We start from the raw sequence: 20,847 nt of genomic DNA, 5'->3' as shown, positions 1-20,847 counted from the left end.
ATTTTTTCTTATGTGTTCCTGATTATCTTTGTCAACATCACTTGCTTTGCCCTCTCTGGTAGACAATCTGAACAGCTGCAATTAAGCATTAAATACTGTGCCCTTGGTTCCCACAAAAGGCATGATCTTGTCAGTGGATTAGATATACTTTACCATAAAACCTTTAATTTCTAGTGACTGAATTTTTTGTGCCCTGTTATTAAAAGCTTGTCACGATCTATTTCTTTCAAATTGCCTGAATTGTACAGACTTTTGTTTTCTAGGAAGTTATATAAGGTTTTCATAGTCTCATTTTCTGTGAAAATTAAAACATGCAAATTAGATATGCACGTTTGTGTAAATTTCTGCAATGACTTGGAGGTTAAAGCATCTCATTTTGTTCAGAAACTGCCAGAAACACACAGTTTGTGAGCTGTGTGCACTGCCTTTGCAGACAATTTGCTATTTTTAGCTCTTCTAGGACAGAAAAGTCATCAGGCCAGAAGAAATTCCCTTAGACAACATTAAGCAGTTAAATTCAATCCAAAGTGGGATTTGTATGAGTGCCAAAAGGCCTTTTGCTACCTTCTTGGCATCTGTGCTGATGTAGTGCTAAAGCCAGAAGCTGCATCAAGATTACTTAAAACATGATCACTTGCATTTTTAAGAACCCACTCCGTGAATGAAGTACGTGCTGTGTAATGCTACTTTACACCGGAGTTACAGGGACAAACCTAACAATGTGTCTCCTCCAGTATAACAGAAAATCAATGTATTTGTTAACACCATTTCCCAGAGCTCAGAGAGTACCTGGACATTGTAAACTCTGAAAATGTGCAATCTAAGAAAGAAAGAATAAAAGAAAGTTTACTTCTGAACAACAAATAAGAAATGCAGAAAGATTAGTTCTTAATGGGTGTTTACCCAGACTTGTTTCTACAATAAGGAGCATAAAAGAGGAATGGTTAAGCCCAATGGGTATCACCTATAGCCAGTTGGTCAGTCATGTGAGTATGCAGCATTTGAAAAGCAGTTAAAAAAAATTAAAAAACCATATAACCTCATCTCAGAAGCCTACAATATGGTAAAAATAACCTGCTTCAGGGAGCAGCAAATATTTTTGTGTTTTCTTTTTTCTTTTTTCATTTTTTTAATTCGTAGCAACTTCATTATTTCTTGTTGCCTTTGATGCTGTAAACTAGCAAAAATAAGTGTATTCATGATTTTTTTCTCACAAAATAATGCAAAAAGAAAGTAAAAATGGTCTTCTGTGACTCAAGCTTTACTTTTTAAAATAATCTTTTTGTTGAATTTCTAATGATGTGCAAGTTTTCATAGGATGTTCAAATTAGATATTAGCACCAAATAGAGAAAAATAATTCTGTTTTCTACATATTTTTTGCTGGCCCAGTGATTGGAAAGAAATGAGTAATTTGCATAGAAAAAGGATGCAGAAACCACTCACCCGTACAGAAATGTTATTGAAAATATGTGAAACTATAACCATTCAATTTAAGTCTACATGGTGTGTTGCCCAGCTATTTCATAGCTCCATATTTTTCTAAAGACACTCTGTCTTTTCTTCACATTGAAGATGAAGTATATAAACATATATTCTGCAGTTTAAAATACATAGACACTTAGAAACCTCTTCAGCTGAAATGAAATTGCTTTCATGTTGTATTTTACCTGAACGTTTTAAATAAATGGAGAAAAACCAGATAGAGCATCTTGAAGAATAAGATAACAATCTGCTTTCTATGGATTATACAAACTGCTTATAGGCAGTAAAAGTACACCATTAGAAATAAATTATTGGCATAGATTTCTGCATATTTTTATTTCAATTTATGCAAAACTAAAGAAGGATTATCCTGAATGCCAGTTAATTTCCTCATTTTGTAAGAAAAAAATATTTTAGTAGAACAGAATTACTTTGGTATGAATTTAGAGCATCTGAATTTGGAGAAAGAGGAAGAAATGAGAGAAGGAAAGGGTAACATTTCAGGGGACATTTCAGAATGTGCATAACTCTATGTATGTGGGATGTCAGCACCTGTGGAAAGACTGAAGCTGCCAAAGGCAGGAAACTATGACTCTACAATAGAATAAAACAAAGTTCATGGAGAGATGATATGTCAAAAGTAGAATGATAAATATCCAGATCTGGAACAGGGAAAAGAGGAAAAATTCAGATTGTGAGCTAGAGAGGTTTGAAAGTGTGCATTAAGATTGGATAATGAGCAATGACCCAGCAGGGGAGGAAAAGGAGAAGAATAAACCAGCAGGAAAAATGTGGGTAAGTGAAGAAGGTCAAAGTCGGAGCTGGATATGAAGGTTGTCAAAGGGTATAAAATTAAAAAGAATTCACTAGAAAGAAAAAAGGTCTGAGATGGAAAAATAAAAATAGTCTATATAAGTATGAGATACAATACTAGAAAATGAGGCAGAAATTTAGTAGAATCATGGCTAAACACCTTTAAAGGAAAGAGTCAAACATGAGAGGGCTGAATATACAGTAAAATTGATCTGGCTGAAGGATATTGTTTCACAGAGACACAGATATAGTCCAAGCTTTACAATGCAAATAATTTAACAAATTATTTTCTTTCAGCAACTATTTCTTTTTGAACACCTTAGTATACCTCTGTCTCTCTTAATGTATGCATCATATTGTCTCATATGGTGGCATTGTGTCTTGGGTCTAAACAACCTGGCTTTCCTGAAAGTCACTATACAGGGACAAAAAGAATGCAATGTAAAAGAAAATAAAATAAAATAAATCCATTTTCACTAACATGACTACGGAGACTCTTTAAGAAAATTTTCTTTTATTTACAAAAAACATAGCTTCTTTATACAGGTTTCACAGATTTATTCAGATGACTTTAAAAAATATTTTTAAAGGCCTAGGAAGTTATAGCCTTCATTCTTTGATATAGAAAAGAATGGAATATAAATAATTATGTATTTGACACAGAAAACACCTTTTTTATTAATTTTTTTTTCTGTGTCCATTCCTTGACTGAATAAGGAAGTGATCTTGAAATCTGACAGCTGATAATATATTTTTTTGGAATCATATCCAGTTCAAATGTTTAATATATACTGGTACAGTTCAGTAATCCTGAAAGTGCAGATTTTAGTAATATTGGACTGTATATGCTGACAAAATATATTGAACCAATTGAAATGAAATTGATTTTTGATTTTTTTTCACGGAAAAATTTTTTTACATTGAAAATTGTTATTGGGATTGAAAAAGAGGTGTTAAAAGGTCAGTCATTCTCTGCAGAGCTGTTCTCTAGCAGATCAGCCCCCAATCTGTACTGGTATTTGGCGTTATTCCTTCCCAGTTGCAGTACCCTACACTTGTCCTTGTTGACCCTCATTAGTTTTTCTCCCCCACAAGTCTCCCGCCTAAAGCCCATGGAATGGCAGCATGGCCTTCGGGTTATCAGTCACTCCCCCCAGTTTTTATCATCAGCAATCTTGCCAGGGGTGCATTCTATCCCTTTGCCCAGGTCATTGATAAAAGTGGGTAAGACTGGACCCTGTGGGGATGCCTAGGGAATGCCACTGGATAGAAGGCTCTACACGAGTCAGCAGTGTGCCCTGGCTACATGAGACAATTGACTGTCATTATGTCAAGGGATGTGATCCTTCCCTTCTGCTCAGCACCGCTGAGGCCCCACCAGGAGCACTGGGTGCAGTTCTGCTCCTCCCAGAGCAGGAGATATATCGACATTCTGGAGACAGCCCAGTGGAGAGACACTGAGACTGGAACAGCTCTCATACAGAAAAGGCTGAGAGATCCAGCACCATTCAGCCGTTTAGGAGAGGAGAAGGCTCAGGGGGATCACAGGGATCTTACCAGGTCAGAGCCAGGCTCCTTTCAGTAGTGCACAATGGCAGAACAACCTGAAGTACAGGAGGGTCCCTGAACTTGTGGAAGCACGCTTTTCACTGAGGGTGTTTGATCTCTGGGCACAAATTGTTCAGAGACATTGTGCAGTCTCACATTTAGAGATATTCAAACTCTATCTACACACGATTGTGGGCAACCAGCTCTAGGTGGCCCAGCTTGATTGGGGGCAATTTGGACTGGATGACTTCCCGGGAACTTTTCCAACCTCAGCCATTGTGTGATTCCATGATATAGTGACATGCTACAACACTTGAAGTGTAAATTTACTGTCAACAGCCACAGAATGTCAAATTATTTCTGTGACTACAAGATATAACTAAGCTAAAACCAAGCAAAATTGATAAGACTTCACATGCAGTTTTAGAGGAATTTGTTTTCTCATACTGTTACTAGGTATCATTGCTTTTTGTTAGTGACAATAAACTATGATCTTTTCCATTATTCTTTCCTTGATGCCCTTGTATCCCAACTGTCACCTTTCATGAGTCTTGCTATGTATGCAAAGGTAATTTCTATCTGGTCAGAAAATTTGTCACACCCACCATTAATAGCAAAACCCCACTTTGCATTTCTTTCTAAGTGTGATAGTCTTCTAAACTTCCATCCTGTAACTTGTATTATCAATAAATTATGTTCAAGATGAGCAGCACACTTATAAAATAATAATTTCTTCATCAATTCTTCCTTTGTAGTCCTATCTGAGCAGACTTTTTTCTGAGATTCCACACTATCTGAATGACAATGAATCCTTGCAGGTATGATAAAGAATATTTTAAGGTATGAAGTACCATTTGCTATTTACATAGCAAGAATTTAGCCAGCCTAATGTTTATCTTACCCATTATTGAAATTTACCCAGGTTGCAGGTAGAGAACTGAGGACTTGAAATGTGCATAAACATTTTCTGTGCAGATTTCTGCCAGTCTAGTTATGATTATGACCTCAGCAGAATAGGTTATTTAAGTCACAGAAGCAGTTCAAACCAAACCCAGCTTACTAGCTCATGCTCAATATCGCTCACAGCAGACATAGGTACATCTACCCGAGCAACTTCAGATTTCTCTGTGCAGTGTTGTGATATTTATTTAGATTTCTAAATAAATTATATTTTTTTTGATTTCTCTGTGCAGTGTTCTCAAGTCCCTGAATCTCAAGAGACGTCTCCACTCAATGAGCGGAGGTGCATGAATGAAACCAGAGAGACTGAAACATTTTCTAGAAGAGTTACTGAAAAAACACTCATTCTAGAATATCATTTGTAAGATCTGTAAATTCAGATTCTTAAATCATATCAGAAAGAAGAGAAGAAAGGCAAAGGATTTACTATTACATCTGGACTATTACTTATGTACAACAATGACAGTAGCAGGGACACTGCTCCTGATTGCTTTTAAGGGCATGCCTAACTTTAGGAACTTGAGAAAATATTTGATATTTAAATGCTCCTCACAACAAAATTTTCTGAAAATATTTCAGCTTTCACAATTCTATCACAGTTTACCCTGAGGTTGTCCTTTGAATGCAATGAACTTTGTCAGAATTTGGATGAAGATATGCCAATAAAAGTTGGTATTAAAGCATCTTAAAGAAGAGCCATGAAGGCAAAAGATCTATATCTGACAAAGAAAAAATGAAATACAGAATGTATTTGGATGCACAAGAGTTTTTTCCTGTGGCTTCATTTTAAAAAAAATGTCATTTTCATATGTGGCCACTAACTGTTGACTTTCAGCTTTTCCACATGGTTAACTCAAAAGAGAACTTGGCTTCTGGTTCATGATAATTTTGATGATTTTCAACTGCAAGAAAAATCCCTGTAAGCCTCTTGGAACACAGGAACTCCCAGATAGTGTTTAACAATCTCAAACCCAGCAACTGTCAATTCATATTGAAAATCAAGTACACAGACGTAATATATCTTTTTTATTATTATTTCTCCATAAATACATAACAACTATGACCGTGCATAAGTACATAGAAAGTATTGAGATACAGAAAATTTTTGAAAAATCTCAAAATTGACGATTGGATTTCAGTCACATAAAACACATTAGAAACATGATTACAACAGTCTTAATTTTCACTTCATTGTTATGTAGCATGACAAAATTATACTGAAAAAATAGGTTATATAGGTCAAATGAAACAAATTAGAAATTACATTGTCTCTTTCTTAATTCATTTTTATAATAATAACATTTTACTCATGAAACTGTAATAATAAAGCCCAGCTTAATAAAATGTCTTTGGCTTGAATTTTCCAATATTTTTCTACTTTTTACTTTTAATTTCTTTTTAGAATCACCAAAACAGCTATAAACTGTAAGTTCAAAATATTGAAGCCAAAAGGCACAAAGACTATGCTTTCATCCTTTTATTTCTGGCCTCTTCTGGATTATATAACTCATAGACTTAGACAAATAATTTCCTGTTGTTCATGAAGGTTATTTTGGCTGGTCAAACATTAGAACAAGTTTCCCTGTTCAAGGCCTTAAGAAATCTGTTAGCTTTCAGGAAGCATTTAGTCCCTCCCAGTCCAAACCATTCTATAGTTATATGACTTTATTTCAATTGGTTTTTTGTTTTTCCTCCCCATAAACATCTATTATTTTTACTCCACAATAACATTTTTTAAATGGTCATAGTGTTGATAGGAAGCTCTCATGGTCTTCTACTAGAATAGAGCTGCAATCATGTCATTTTCTTTTAACTCTTATTTCTTTCTTGCTGTGGTTGTATCTTCTGCCATCTCTAGAGAATTATGACTTCAAATTCTGGGTCCAGTCCACAAGAACATTTTAATTACAGTGTTAAGTGGTTTACTTTACTGCCATTGCATTATGATTGCAATTACAGAAAAATGTCAGGTACTGAATTATTAGTTTCTTGTGTCAATGATTCTGCTGCAGTTCCTAATTTCTGAGAATTTTAAGAGGATGAGCAAGCACACAGGTTGCATTTACTAATGCAAATGTAGTAACAACTGTATCCCAGCATCTGGAATTGGGAAACATCCTTGAAAGAGTAACTTAGTCAATAACATCTATCCTGTAGAAATCAACATAGAAAAACAGAACCTTTTCTTACTCCTTGCAGCATATGTCCAACACATGTGTATTGTATGCTTATATGCTGGGAATTCATCATTGATGATTACCCTCTTATTAGAACAGATCTGTCTGTTAGAACAGACGTGCTCACACAGAGAAAATCACTGATGCAGGGATAACTTTCTAAAACCAGACAAACAAGGAGGAGCTACTGTTTTATTAACCTGTTTTTGATTATTTTCCTCCTTGCTTTTCCTTTTTTTTCCTTTTTTTTTTTTTTTTTTTGTCAAGGGTTCCCAGAGTTTTTCATAATGCAATATCTGTAAGTACATTTTCCAGTTCCAGAAGCTGAATTTCTGTAACTGTTGATCAGCTCAGATATGGAGAAGTGAAGAGTTAACCATAAACCCTTTATGTATGTCTTGGTTTTACTTCTGGGTGGACACAGATGCATAGTGTGAATAGAGCAAGCATGGGTTTTGCATGATAGCTATAGTGGGACAACAAGGAGTGTATATAAAGCTGTGTCTCTGCACATTCATGGACAGCTGAAAGCAGTTTATAACTTCATAGAAACTAATAAATTCTTCTGCCTGGCTTTTAGTTGATGCAGAGTGAGCTCCCATCTGCCTACAATATTCCAGACTGACAGAAAATATGTATTGCTTTTCCCATCAATGTACCCTACTTGCCTCATCAGCAGTGCACTGTTTCCTTGGGGCTAAATCAATTAGAAGACTTTAGTGGCATTTAAGCTTCTCAGCTCCAAACTGCAGTCTGAAGAATTTCATAGTGCCTTTTTCCCAGGAAATTGCTCTATGCACTAGAAAGGAGATTCTGACTCTTTAGAGTGATTGTGTTCATCTGAGAGATGACAGTCCTGCAATTCTGCATTTTTTTCTGTGCTCTGAGTACTCGTTATTAAACTTCTAATTGGAAAAACAACATAAAGAATCTTGCTTGACTTTTCCATTCTCTTTTTTTTTTTTTTCCCCACAGTATCACAAAAGGACACATTAGTGTTGTTATCAACTCTTTACTGAAATATTGAGATAACTCCAAGGAAGTCCCCTAATCTTGCTTATTGACAACTGCATCAGCAGTGTAAAAATTTTTATGGGAGCTAAATGTTTAAACTCCTTTAACAGTTACAGTATAACTGGGTATCCATGGGAAGTTTTTTCTTGTAATGTATTTGACTTATTTTAGGCAGCTAAATTGTGTTGAGATGATTAAGATGATTTGTTGCCTATAAACATTGTTTCTATAATTTTATGTCATTGAGATAACTACATTATAGGAGTCCAGATGAGAAGAATTACACTCCTGTTATTTTATCTGGCTTGGAAACATGATCCAACATGTTTCATGTTGATTTTTTAGTTTTTTAAAAAGAGGTAAGTATCTTGAAAAAGTAATACGGAATTGTGAGTCATATGTGGCTAGTGCGAATCAGTAATCAGAGAATTTTTACTTTATGTGCTCTCAGCAGACAGCCCAAGCATTTGTAAGTGTATAAATCAGAAAGAATCATGTGGCATTGTTACGTTGACTGTATTCTGTAGCCCTGACTTAGAATGCTTGTGTACAGCTACCATCATAAGAAATATTTTTTGCAGCTGAATTAAACCTTCTACTTTTTAAAATTAAAACACATGAATAAAAAACTGCATCTTCTGTTGTCCCCAGAAAACTTAGATCATGACACCATGTGAACATTCTTGGGTAGGAAGCTATATGTAGGATCAGAAATAATTACACAGCTTCACCTTAGGAACAGAACTCTGTAGAGGTAAGAACAGCAGAAATAGAACACGAGATATGATTCCAGATTCCTAAAATATTATTACCCTGTGTTCAATAAGAATCTGCTGATTTACATATTTTTTATACATTCATTTTTAACTTGGATATTTATTAGTGTATTAGATAAAATCTTTATGCCTGAGGATAACACTGAGCTGAGGATATGAATCTTGTGAAAGATAATTGTTGCAGTTCTTGATATGTCTGTTTTTTGGGGAGGACCAAATTTTGTGTTCTGCAGCAGGCAAGCCTAAAATGTATGAGAAGAATAGCAGGTAAGTAAACAAATCATTTAACTTAAAAATATTATTTTTTTTCAAACTTTTCTAAACTTGTTTCCCTTGAAGGAAGAACTGTTAACACAGAGAAAAAGATGCAAACTGAAAACAAGTGTAAGCTATTATCTAAGAATAAACATAAATGATAAGCAAATAGACATTTAATTACTTCAGTGTCATTAAGACACAAATAATTTATTTCAGTCCTGAAACCAAATTATTCCAAGAAGAAGGGGCTGCTAATCATGAACAAACACAGCTTGTCTCCTCAAGGCATTCTTGTTCTACCTCATTTTTTTGAGGATATTTAAATATACAATTTTAATGTAACAAACAGAAATGTTATTTCTATATGGAATGAAGTTAGTGATGCCAATGTTGCTGAAAATTAGAGCTACAAGTTGCAAGCAGTCTTATAAATATACCTTCCAGGCTATAAAAAATATCTCATCAAAAGAAAAGCATTAATGTTTCTTAATCCTTCTTTCTTGTTTCCTTTATCCTTCTATACCATACCACATGTCTCCTGTAATAGTTTTAACTGATCCAGACTAACCTAAGATGTTGCATCAATGAAAATCCATGTTAGGGGTATATCTAGTAAATCTAGAACATCCAGAAAAATGGAATCCATTTCACAGAATAAGATGCTATTTGATATATGCTTTCTAAGGTTCAGTTAAGTATTTCTTTGCCCTTGTGCAAAGAAGCATCCATGTGCTATTCTAGCCTTGAACCTTAAAAGTTCCCTCATGCACAAATCTACCTACTTCTGATATTTTTAATTTTTAATTATCCTTCATCACTTGGTATTATCATAAAAGAAGGTTATTAAAAAACTTCCCTTACAATTATTTGTGTTCACTCTAAGAATATATTGTTGAAGTAGTGAGAATTTTGTGTGCTATCATAGTTCCCCAGGTACACATAACCCAAACAACACAGATATTTCACAAGCAAATTGAGAACTGGAAAGGAAAATGGTGCTCAACAATGATTAAGGTTTCTTTCCTCCTCTCTGTTTCCTACTAGATTAACAAAACAAGGTGGACAACTTTTTCAAACCAGAAAACCTTATCTCTTTCTTTAAGTACTAACATAAGAAACTTAGAAGAAAAAGAAATTAGAACTTTAAGGTTCATTATTTGCAATTCACATCTTTCTGCCCAAAGACTTATCTGATATATTTCAAAACATGCTGGAAGCTCTGGGTAAAGTGATTATTTTTGATACCTGATATTATGATACATGGAAAGGGAAGTGCTGCATCAGAAGTATTTGGTGGTTAACAATTCTTTAAGGCAAAAAAAAAAGATTACTGGGTGGAGATTTTTTTTGTTGGTGCGGGGTTTTTTTGTTGTTGTTGGAGATTTTTGTGTTTTGTTTTGTTTTGTTTTGTTTCTTTGTTTTGATTTTTTTTGTAAAGAATAATATTTTTCCACAGATCTTCATGGTAACAAAGAGTAATTGTGGAATTTGTACCTATAACTTATCCTTTGATCCTAATGAAGTAAATTATGTAAATGAAGGGAATGTTGCTGCAGCTGATGATTTGTCTGCAGCATGCTATATATAGACCATTTCCATTTATAATTTAGGTTCAGGGAACTCATTGCAGAAATTGATTTTTAGAATAAGCTGTTCTCTTACAGTTCTCCACTGTGTGTCATGGGTGGTAATTTTTATTGCCTTTTTGAAGTAAATGAACTATTCTATCTTATGTTTTATACAGGATATTCCAATAGGAGATCCGCAACCTCTGAAAGAGTAAACTAATAAGTATTGTCTACCTAGGTTGTTTTGGCATACTTAAATGCTTTTATATCTTGAAGGAACTGCAATTTCTATTCCCATAATTTGCTCTATTACTGTTATGGATAGAGATCCAGGTTATATTCTGCTTTTTTTCAAAGCCTTTAAATTTCTCCTGCTTTTTCCCAAAAATAAGAATATGTAGATGCTTAACCATATTGCCTTCCACCTCTCCTTGTGCCTCTTACATAAAACAACAAGTTCCAATTCTATATTGAATTTATTTAAAAGGTATATTCCACCCTCTAACATGTATCCACATAGGTAGAAAGCAACTGTGTATTGGGAATCTCTATCTACAAAGCAGGAAGCAGGAAGTGGAGTCCAGGCCATAATTTCTGGTCAACATAATCACTTCTACTGAAAATATTCTAATCTATTCAAGAAATGGTATTCAGTAAAGCACATGGTAAAGGCATATTGTAATAAATTTCCTCTGATATTGACAGGACCCTGAGTGTGCCTGTGGGCTCTACAGCCTGTCCCACTCACCTTCCTGCAGGACTGGGCTGCCATGACCCTTGTCTGAGCTGTGGTGTGCACTGATTCAGCCCCAGGAGATTTCTCCTCTCTCACTTGAATATAAATAGAGTTTAAGCTAACCATGCTCATAACCTAGAGCCTAGAGTTCCTGCCATACTCAAAAAACATCTGATTTTTTTATCCATTATTTATATCTCCCCGATAAAATGGGAAAAGCCATGGTGAATTCCTTAACATCTTCAATACCTGAAACAAATTTTCAGGACAATTTAAAATACACATAAACACTTTCAAATATGAAAGGAACATTCAATCTAAAGTCTTACATGTTGTAGAGAGAAAATAATAGAAGACATATAAGAATAGTTTGTACTTTGTGCCATCAGATGCTCCAATCACAAACCCATGCTGTTACTTTCAGACAGCCTGAAATGCCCTCCAGCATAACACAAAAGACAAGAAGAATAGGAAATGCAGTTGGTCCAGTATTGAGTTTAATAGGAAGTCATAATCCTTTGTGCTTAGGGGAAAAATTAATCTGATGAAAGTATCAGACAGACAAAAGTAAGTTTCTGAGTAAAGTAGTGACAGGGAAAGGACATGAGTTTTAGTGTAAAATTTTTTAAAACCCACACAAAATCCCCCTAAGAAGTCCTGAAAACACCTCACTTCCTATGTTTCAAGGGGATAGGTGCGATTTTATCAAAGTGTAAAGACCCTGACACTTTTATGTTCAGAGGACTATTTACTTTGTGAGGAAGAATTTCCTGCCTGTGTCACTGAACCTTTTTCAGAAAAAGTTTCAGTGTTTCAGCAGCTGAATGTGTAGCTTTGCTTGGAAAGGTCATCTGCATTTCTGTAGACTGCATGGCTTGGAGAAGACAGATTAAAGGTCAATATTTGCTACAGCAGATCAGTGTGGCAGGAAATGAATGGCCATGATATAATTCTTTAGGTAGCATTCACTGTAACTACAAATGAGAGCCAGATGAAGTCCTGATAAAGAGCTGTGACTGAGTTACCTGGTGCAGGAAAGAGTGTGTTACAACAGACAGTGCAAACAACTGAGATTCCTCCCATTACTTCCTCTGTTAAATGTCTACTGCAACATTAAATGTATGATATCTGACCAAATCTTGGGAAGATTAATTAGACATTTAGTATACTAATTGTCATAGTGAAGAAACAAAGCTGTAATTTCTGAAAAAAAGAGAAAAAAACCCCAAAAACTACGGTTTAAATTGAGAACTATAAACAAGTACATGAAAGACAGTAATTGTAGACTGCAATGAAGTCTCGCCCCAGCCTCCTCCAGACTGAACAATCAGTGCCCTCAGCCACTCCTCACACAGCCTTCTCTCAAGGCCCTCACCATCTTTGTAGCCTCCTTTGGGCACTCTCCAATGGTTTAATGCCTTTCTTATATTGTGGTGCCCAAAACTGCTCCAGCACTCAAGAGGCTGCCCCAGCGCGGAGCAGAGTGGGACAATCCCCTCCCTCGCCTGGCTGGCCATGCTGGGCACCCAGCACATTGTTGGCAAACACTGGCACAGAGTAGGAATTAAAATGCAATTGAAATGTCTTGTGTTGGAGAAAAACGTAATTCTGCTTGTAACTATCTTCCTCAAAGCCGAATCTCAAAAAATCTATGTTAGGTGATACAATTTCCACCTGTTGCTTCATTCTTGACTCCTTTATGTTGTTTTGCTCCAATCTTGAATCCTCTAATGTATTTGCTGTGATTGTTATACAGATATTTCAAGTATTTTTAATTCAGGTTGGCAATATCTGATGATACTTAATATCTTGTGATTAGTTTGCACTCAGAAATACATGACAATATAAAAAAATTTAAAGAAAATAAAAATTTTTCATGTGTAATCAGTAACAAACATATAATTATTAATAAAAACCTAATAAAAACCTAAAGTATTCGGTAAAATCAACACAACCTTCCTTGAACTTTGCAATCCTCTTGACACAATCATGCACTGGACTTTTATGGAAAATATATGATTAAACAGGATTAAATGTTTGTATTTGTTTTATTTGAATATACTTTCACTTGTTCTTGTTTTCCATTGTTCTTCAAGTGTAAATAAAATTTTGAATAAATATTTTTTTTCTTGAAATTCCTTATATTGTTTTTCCAGGTTCTTTGAGCACTCTGTAGTTAGAAATACATTATAATGTCATTTTTTTTTAATGCAAAAGCTAGATTAAATGACAAGATTATAAATTTATATATATTTTGAGAGAGATTTCACTTTAATATTTGGACAGTAAATAACAAAATCTGATACAGACGACAATTTGGACAGATAGACTTTCTTCAAAATGAAATACTCCCGCAGGACTCTTTTTGTCGAAGAATGTTTTTGGAGGAGTGAGATTTTAGCAAGAATGAAAATTGAATTAACATTCTGGACTTTGGCATCTCAGAACTAACATGCTTTTAAATTCTAGTCTATGACAAACTCCTAAACCTTGACTGGAGCAAGGCTTTTGACTCCAGGTATCACAACAGTCTCGCATCCACTTAAGGATATTACAGTTTGTATGTGTGATCTGGATGAACAAAAACCAGCGTGTATGGTTGGATCAGGCAGTTCTGGTTAATGGCTTATGCTCTGTCTGGAGGCTGGAAAGAAGGGAGCAGAGCCCTGCAGCAGCAAATCCTGGAGTTTTTCCTACACAATGATTTTATCAATAACCTGGAAGCGGCAACAGAGGACACTCATCAACCACGCAGACAACAGCAAAGTGAAGGGAATAGCTGGTATGCTCAAAGGGACATTGTCAGCTGAAGGGACACAGATGAACTGAGGGAATGGGCCCAAAGGAGCCTTATGAAAATCAAGCAGGACAGATGCCAAATCCTGGGAATACATGGGCTATGGACAGTCTGCGCAGCTGGAGTGTTGCTCTGGGAATAAATAAAAGCACTGGGCTTTGTGTCAGACAGAGAGCTGGCATGAGACAGCCCTGAAGCTCACAGCTGACCCTGGTTTGAGCAGACAGTTGAGCAGATAATCTCCAGAGGTCCCCTCTAGTCCGAACCGTCCTGTCTTTCAATGGTGAAATGAATCTTAGCTGCAAAACAACTCTGAGGAACACACCACCCGTTTTGTTTTCCTTTTGCGTAAAAGTGAGAACTGTGGCTAGTGATATCTCCCCTGTGCTGAGATTGTGAAATCATTGCATTTTCACAGCAATTTTAGAGCACCTAATAGTATATTTTCATAGGTGTTCAGGAGATCCATGAATATCCCAGGCACGGGAATGATCTGAGGCTTGTATTTGGGGTGACAGCAAATTTAAAGAGGAAGTGTTTTCCTGCCACCATAACAAGAGAGAAAAGACCGTAACTCAAAGCATTGTGAGAATATCCAGCACTTTGTGGGAGATGTATTATTTTAGATAAAACATGTTCCTTTTTGATAATATGGAGATTTGTTATATATTTTTCACTCTTGAATATTTTTTGATGTATACTCTTCTGATTGATCAAATCATCACGGTGTTTTCTAGAAAAGAAAGTAAGAGTAACAGAGAAATAACTCATAGACTAGGTAAGAGGACAGTTAAGTGGAAAATGTGCATTCACTTTTCTATGCAGTCATTCACTACAGGGGACCATTACCTGAAAAGTATTTAGATGTCCAGAAATGCATAAAAGAAAATACTGACTCTTAAACTTTGTAATGATCATTTGATATGGTTCTCTGAAAAAAAGTCTAAAGTTTTTTTTTTCCCTCTGGAAAATAAAATAGAAAATATTATTTTCTTCTACAGAAAATAGGTGTCAGAAGCAGTCTCATTATACTTATTTTCACTATTTTCAAAAGCATCTTGCCATTAAGCCTCTATAAAAAAATTAAAACTGTTGAGCACTATATCTCTGGGAGTTTTGTTTTACTTAGAGAAAGGCTCAATTTATTTGAGAAAATATTATTTAAATGAGTGTATTTCACTGGGTTTTCTTTTCTGTACTATTCAGTAGAAGATATGATCTCTTCATAATAAAATTCAGATGATCTTATTTAAAAAAACAAATAATTTTTAGTTGTTTTCTCATTGAACAGAAGAGTCAACACTATTAACAGAAACTCATTTGAGGGCACCACTCCACTGTCTTCTCTTCAGCAGCTACAAAGCAACATCCATTCTGACTACTTTTCTGGAAATTGATTTAGGCTTAATGGTGTCAAGGCTTGGGATATTTGGGATGGGTTTTTTTCCCTCTTGTCAATAATTTCACAACCGCTCCTGCTTTCTTAATGTATAGTAACACTTAGCTTAAAAGAAGCCTTTTAGCATTCTGGATTTAACTTTCCCATCATTTGCACCTGTTTACACTAGATTTATGCTTTGAATATATTTTCTAAATTACAGGTGGTTACAGTGATTAAAATGGTGTGTGATAGCTGTGAAGTTTTCCACCTCTATCATCAGTTGTATTTGGAATTGACATGCACATTTTTCTGTCCCTGACAGCTTCCTTGCCTGATGTTCTGAGACTTCTCAGTATCAATAGATTCAAGTTCATGGGCATTCTGGGGATAGTGGCATACATATAACAGCACTAAACAATCCTGTTATTTCAGACTAATCAAAGTATTTTGTGACAGCCATCTCTGGAGTTTATATCAGTATTGATTTTGTGCATTTTCAGTATAACAGGCTGCCAGTCATTAAGTTTTGCAAACAAATGCAATTCAGCAGCACATTGCTTCACAGTTGCAGGGCTTGTTTGATCTAAATAGTACTGCAGTTGGTTTAATTATGAAGAATCCTTCACTGTTCTTATTGAAAAGAGCAAATCTGAAATGTCATCTGATTTTCCTCTGAGTGATAGAAATATTTTTCTTTTTTCTAGTTGCTTTTTGGCTAGTAAGTAAATGTTGATGGGCATGCTGTGACACAGCTTTGTAAGAACAGGCTGAAAATGGGAAGAAATTTAGTTTCCTTAACCAAGAATTGTAACTGTTTGGGTCCTGAGTCCCATCTGTTTCTATCTACACGCTTTTATCACAACTCCTGAACACCCTCATTGCTTAGCATACTGGGACATACTGGGAAAGATATGAGGGTGTGGATATGTGTGTAACAGCAGCTCTCAGAAGAGCTCCGGATTACAACCCAAAGGCTATCACAGATTGCAGAATAGTCTCAGTCAAAAAAGACCCACAAGAACCATCAAGTCCAACTCTGAAGTGAATGGCCCATAGGGTGATTGGAACCCAGAATCTTGGGGTTATCAGCACTGTACCCCTTGTCTCTCCAAGGTTTGGTAATGGGTAGTTGCTTAAGAAGCAAATAGATTCACCCACATATAAATAATTAAAACCTTTTGAGGTGGATTGTTTGTTTGTTCTTTTTGATAAAACTTGTCCACCCCCGGTCTGTTGAAAAATATGAGGGTTAATTGTAATGCTGATGGATTTGGGTAGAATTTGCTGCTGTCTTCTGTGTTCTCCACAATTAATTGGCTTTGAAACTGAGTAAGATGTAGGAGTAATCTGTAAACACTGTCAGATATGAAGAATAGAGATCTATTAATACTTTCTTCAGAGAACAACTGACATACCTTCAACATAAATAATGAAGGCCTGTAACAAATATGAGACACGGTTTTTGTCAGTTCTGCTTGAATTAGTCTGGGCAAAGTCAGCAATGAAGAGAAATTCTTAAGGGTGAGACCCGAGCTAATAGAACTGTTTTTGCTTGTAGACAAATATAAATTCTAGAGAATATGCATTTGACCTCCATTAAAAAAAGAGGTGCAAAACTATAGCAAGGTACAGAAGGAAGGCCAGTGTTTAGAATTATGAGAAATGTTCTTAGTTTGCTCATGACAGACTGATTTCCAGCCTCCTGCTGAAAATCCCCCAGTAGAACATGAAAGGCAGTATTTGTGACCATAGTGCATTGTAAGTAATATAAGGAAGATATTGAAAATGTTGTCTAATATTCTTCACAAGCTCCAAAACAAACAGTAATATTCTCTGATTCCAGAGACCACCTGGAATACCCTGCCAGTGATATTTTCTACTTTTGCAGGTCATACTTATGTTTTATTTTTTATTAAAACGGTAATTAAACCAGATTTATATAAAAGGTACTAATATGGCCTTAAAATTTTTTAATTTTTCTGAAGCCATAGAGCTTTTAAAGATTAGTTTTATTGTTTAACTTTTGGTGGTGTATGTGTTTTTTTGTTTTTTTGGTTTTGTTTTGGCTTTTTTTAGTGTCTTTCTAAATTAAGTTTTTCTGCCTTAAATATCTTCCAGAAACTTTCTCTCTAAACTCTGATAAATGAGAATAAAAATGGAATGGCAGACATTGGGAAGAAAGATTTTAGAAAAGAGGAAGTCAGCATGAAGTAATATGATATAATAAACAGTTAAAGAATAATTTTCTGTCAAAAATTAAGTATTTAATTCATCAAATGATTAGCTATAATAATAATTAAGAAAAAGTTAGATGGTCAGATTACTTGAAGAACAAAATTACTACTGTTCCATAATGTGTTGAGTCATATTTGTTACTACAGATCCTACAATTCCTATCATTATTTGCTAGGAATTATTGACTAAAATTAGGACATCTGGAGGTGCAATCTTAGTTTAAGTATTTACTCCCATAAATTACATTTTCTCTTCCAGTTCCATTTTGTTTTGTTTCCTGAATTTTTAATTCGTTATGTTGTTTGTATTATCGTTGTATTTTAAAAAAGCAGCAATATATTATTGGTCTCTTGTGTGGAGATTCAAAGTTTAAAGAATCATTTTAGATATTTCTTTTTCAAATTCTTACATTAAATTTAAAAAACTTATTTCTGTTATTAAAGTTATTGTTTTATAGACTGATTTCTGTCAAAAGTATATCTTTATTAATGTGATACATGTCACAGATTATTCAATGCCTCAAAAAAACCATATTTCTGTAACTATTCACCTTATACTATGAAACATGTACAATTAATTTTCATACATTTTACCATTAAAGGACTTCATGAGTAAACCAAGAGTGTCTTTTTCTCTCCTGTAATGAGTATAAGGATTCCCATTTTTTTTTCTTTGTAACATGAAAAAAAGAAGGTCTTTACTCAGGCTTTCTGGCTTCTGAGCCAAAATTGACTATTACATTAATACATAGAAAAGGACTTTGCTATGTGGGTCTGAGAGGTTTTTTAATGTAGTGTTCCAGTTTTTTTTCACAGTGGAAGAGGTAAAATGCCCAAATCAGATAATTTTACAATAAGGTCTGGGTTTTTTTGATATATGGCTGTTCAGTTCATATACTTAAGAGGTGAAATCAGAAATTATTATAATTCCCTTCAGGCATAAGAAGACCAATACCTGTGTGGGGTAGGACAGCAACACACGCTTCAGATTAGAGCAAGGAGAATTCAATTTTACTGTCCAACAGTGGCAAAATTAATTCAGTTTTACCAGTCAGCAATCGGAAGTGTCCCATAACTAATGAGCGTTTGTCTTGAATGTTCAGCCTTCATCCTTAAGGATAATTTATGTAATTTATGAGGGGAAGGGAAGGCTCTTGTGAGCCTTACCAAGACATTTGAGCTCATCTCTTGACATCTTTACCAGTGTATATGACAGTATGTGGGAAAAAACTTCAGACAGAATTTATGCATTGAAAGAGAGATAATCTAAAAAATATACTAAAATTACTTGAGAGATTTAGTGAAGAGATTAAAAAGTATCCTATTTGTTTATTTCTCTTATCTCCTTTTTATCATAATTATTATTTTATTTTGCTGTTCTCTAGGAAAATGTTTCAATACATCAGAAGAGTTCACATCCATCTTCACTATGTTTTTTTGCTCCAGACTTAGATGCTCCCAGCAGTTACTTTAGGTCACTTTCTGCTAAGGAATGGAGGAAAAATAGTTGGGGCCATCAGACATTTTGTGTCTGGTTACTCTGTTACTTTTGCATTTCTTTGTTATTATGGATTCTCCAGTTCTTTCACATAATCACTGACAGACCATTTTTGAATTCCATCTCATCCTCATACTTTTCTTTCATTCCTCTAGCATCCTCCTGTTCTGAGTTCATAACAAAAAGTCTTGACAACTTGTATTCATTTGCACTCTCTTCCTTGTCGTGTCGACTCTCCATCTGCACATCCAGTGCAAATGAGGGGCTGGCAGTGCTGCTGCATTTGTAGTGTAGAAATAAACTCTCCTCAGTTTCCGTAAGCATTTCCCCGCCATGCATATGCCCTTTTCTTTTTTTCCTACATTTTCTTTATATTCACCGAACACAGGATTGTTTCCATCATATGTTTGTATTCCTTTTTACAAGGACCTATTATGACCTATTTTGTCATACCAGACATACCACTGCTTACCTGTTTCTTTCAAGCTCGTACTGTGAGTTTGTCCTGCTTTTCATACAAGCATAGTAGAGCACTTGGGCTCTCAACAAATGCTATGCTGTATCTCCTGATTTTACTGCATCTGGCCAAAGGCAGATGAGAGGAGAAGCACCACTGATCACTGTTCATCTGTTGCATATATTGCAGTTATGGGAAGCCCATTCAGCTGCTGATGCTGTATGCAGGCAATGGAGAATCTATTGATGGAATTTCCCCTAAGGTATTAAAGACCTGCCTGGGAAGGGAGGAGGAGAGAGGACAGGACACACAAATGAACAGAAAGCTTAAGACTGTGTTTGCATTCAAAAAATGTTGTCAAGAAATGATTTGTGGGGAGCAATGAGCAGAAAATTCAAAGCAAATATTTCACTAATGAATTCACTCTTCTGGTTTCCCTTTCAGCCTTTTATCTTATGATGTGAAGCTATTACTTGCTGATATTTTAGTTGTTCAATTTGTTCTCAGTATATTGTAGCATATTTTATTGTACTCAGTTGAGATGTGATTTGTGCTACAATAGCTGAGATCACTCGTCACTGTTAATTATAGGTCTTCAGAACAGGTACAAACCAAGGAAGCCATGAGCTTTAATACTTTTGTCACTACACATATTTAAGCAAATTCATATTTAGGCACAATAGAGGAATTTTGGAGAATTTCTTCTTATGCAAAAACATTTTGATCACTGGGTAATGACTAGAACACTGTATGACTTATTTGTTAGGTAAATTGTACGCCTGCATTCACTTAGATATTGTAGATCTGCATTTTTGAAAATAGATAAAGACTAGGATTCATATCAGCTAGGTTCAGGTTTAAAGAAGCTAAGGAAATAGTCTGAGCTACTCCTCCATGTTATTTATATCATGAACAGAGAGAATAAAACAATATTCCAAAGATATTAAGCACCTATCTTACCACAGAATCAACAGCTCTCTGAAAGCTGCAATTCATTTCCATTAAAGGAAGTCTAAACAAAAGCTGATTGTGGTGGTGCTTGGGGGTCCCCAGGATGAGGGAAGAGATGAGAATCTTGACTCCATGTTTCAGAAGGCTGATTTATTATTTTTGATATATATTATATTAAAAGAAAATTATATACTAA

This window comes from Ammospiza caudacuta, chromosome 3 (assembly GCF_027887145.1).
Source record: "Ammospiza caudacuta isolate bAmmCau1 chromosome 3, bAmmCau1.pri, whole genome shotgun sequence".
Classification (NCBI taxonomy): Eukaryota; Metazoa; Chordata; class Aves; order Passeriformes; family Passerellidae; genus Ammospiza; species Ammospiza caudacuta.
This window is presented reverse-complemented; position numbering follows the sequence as displayed.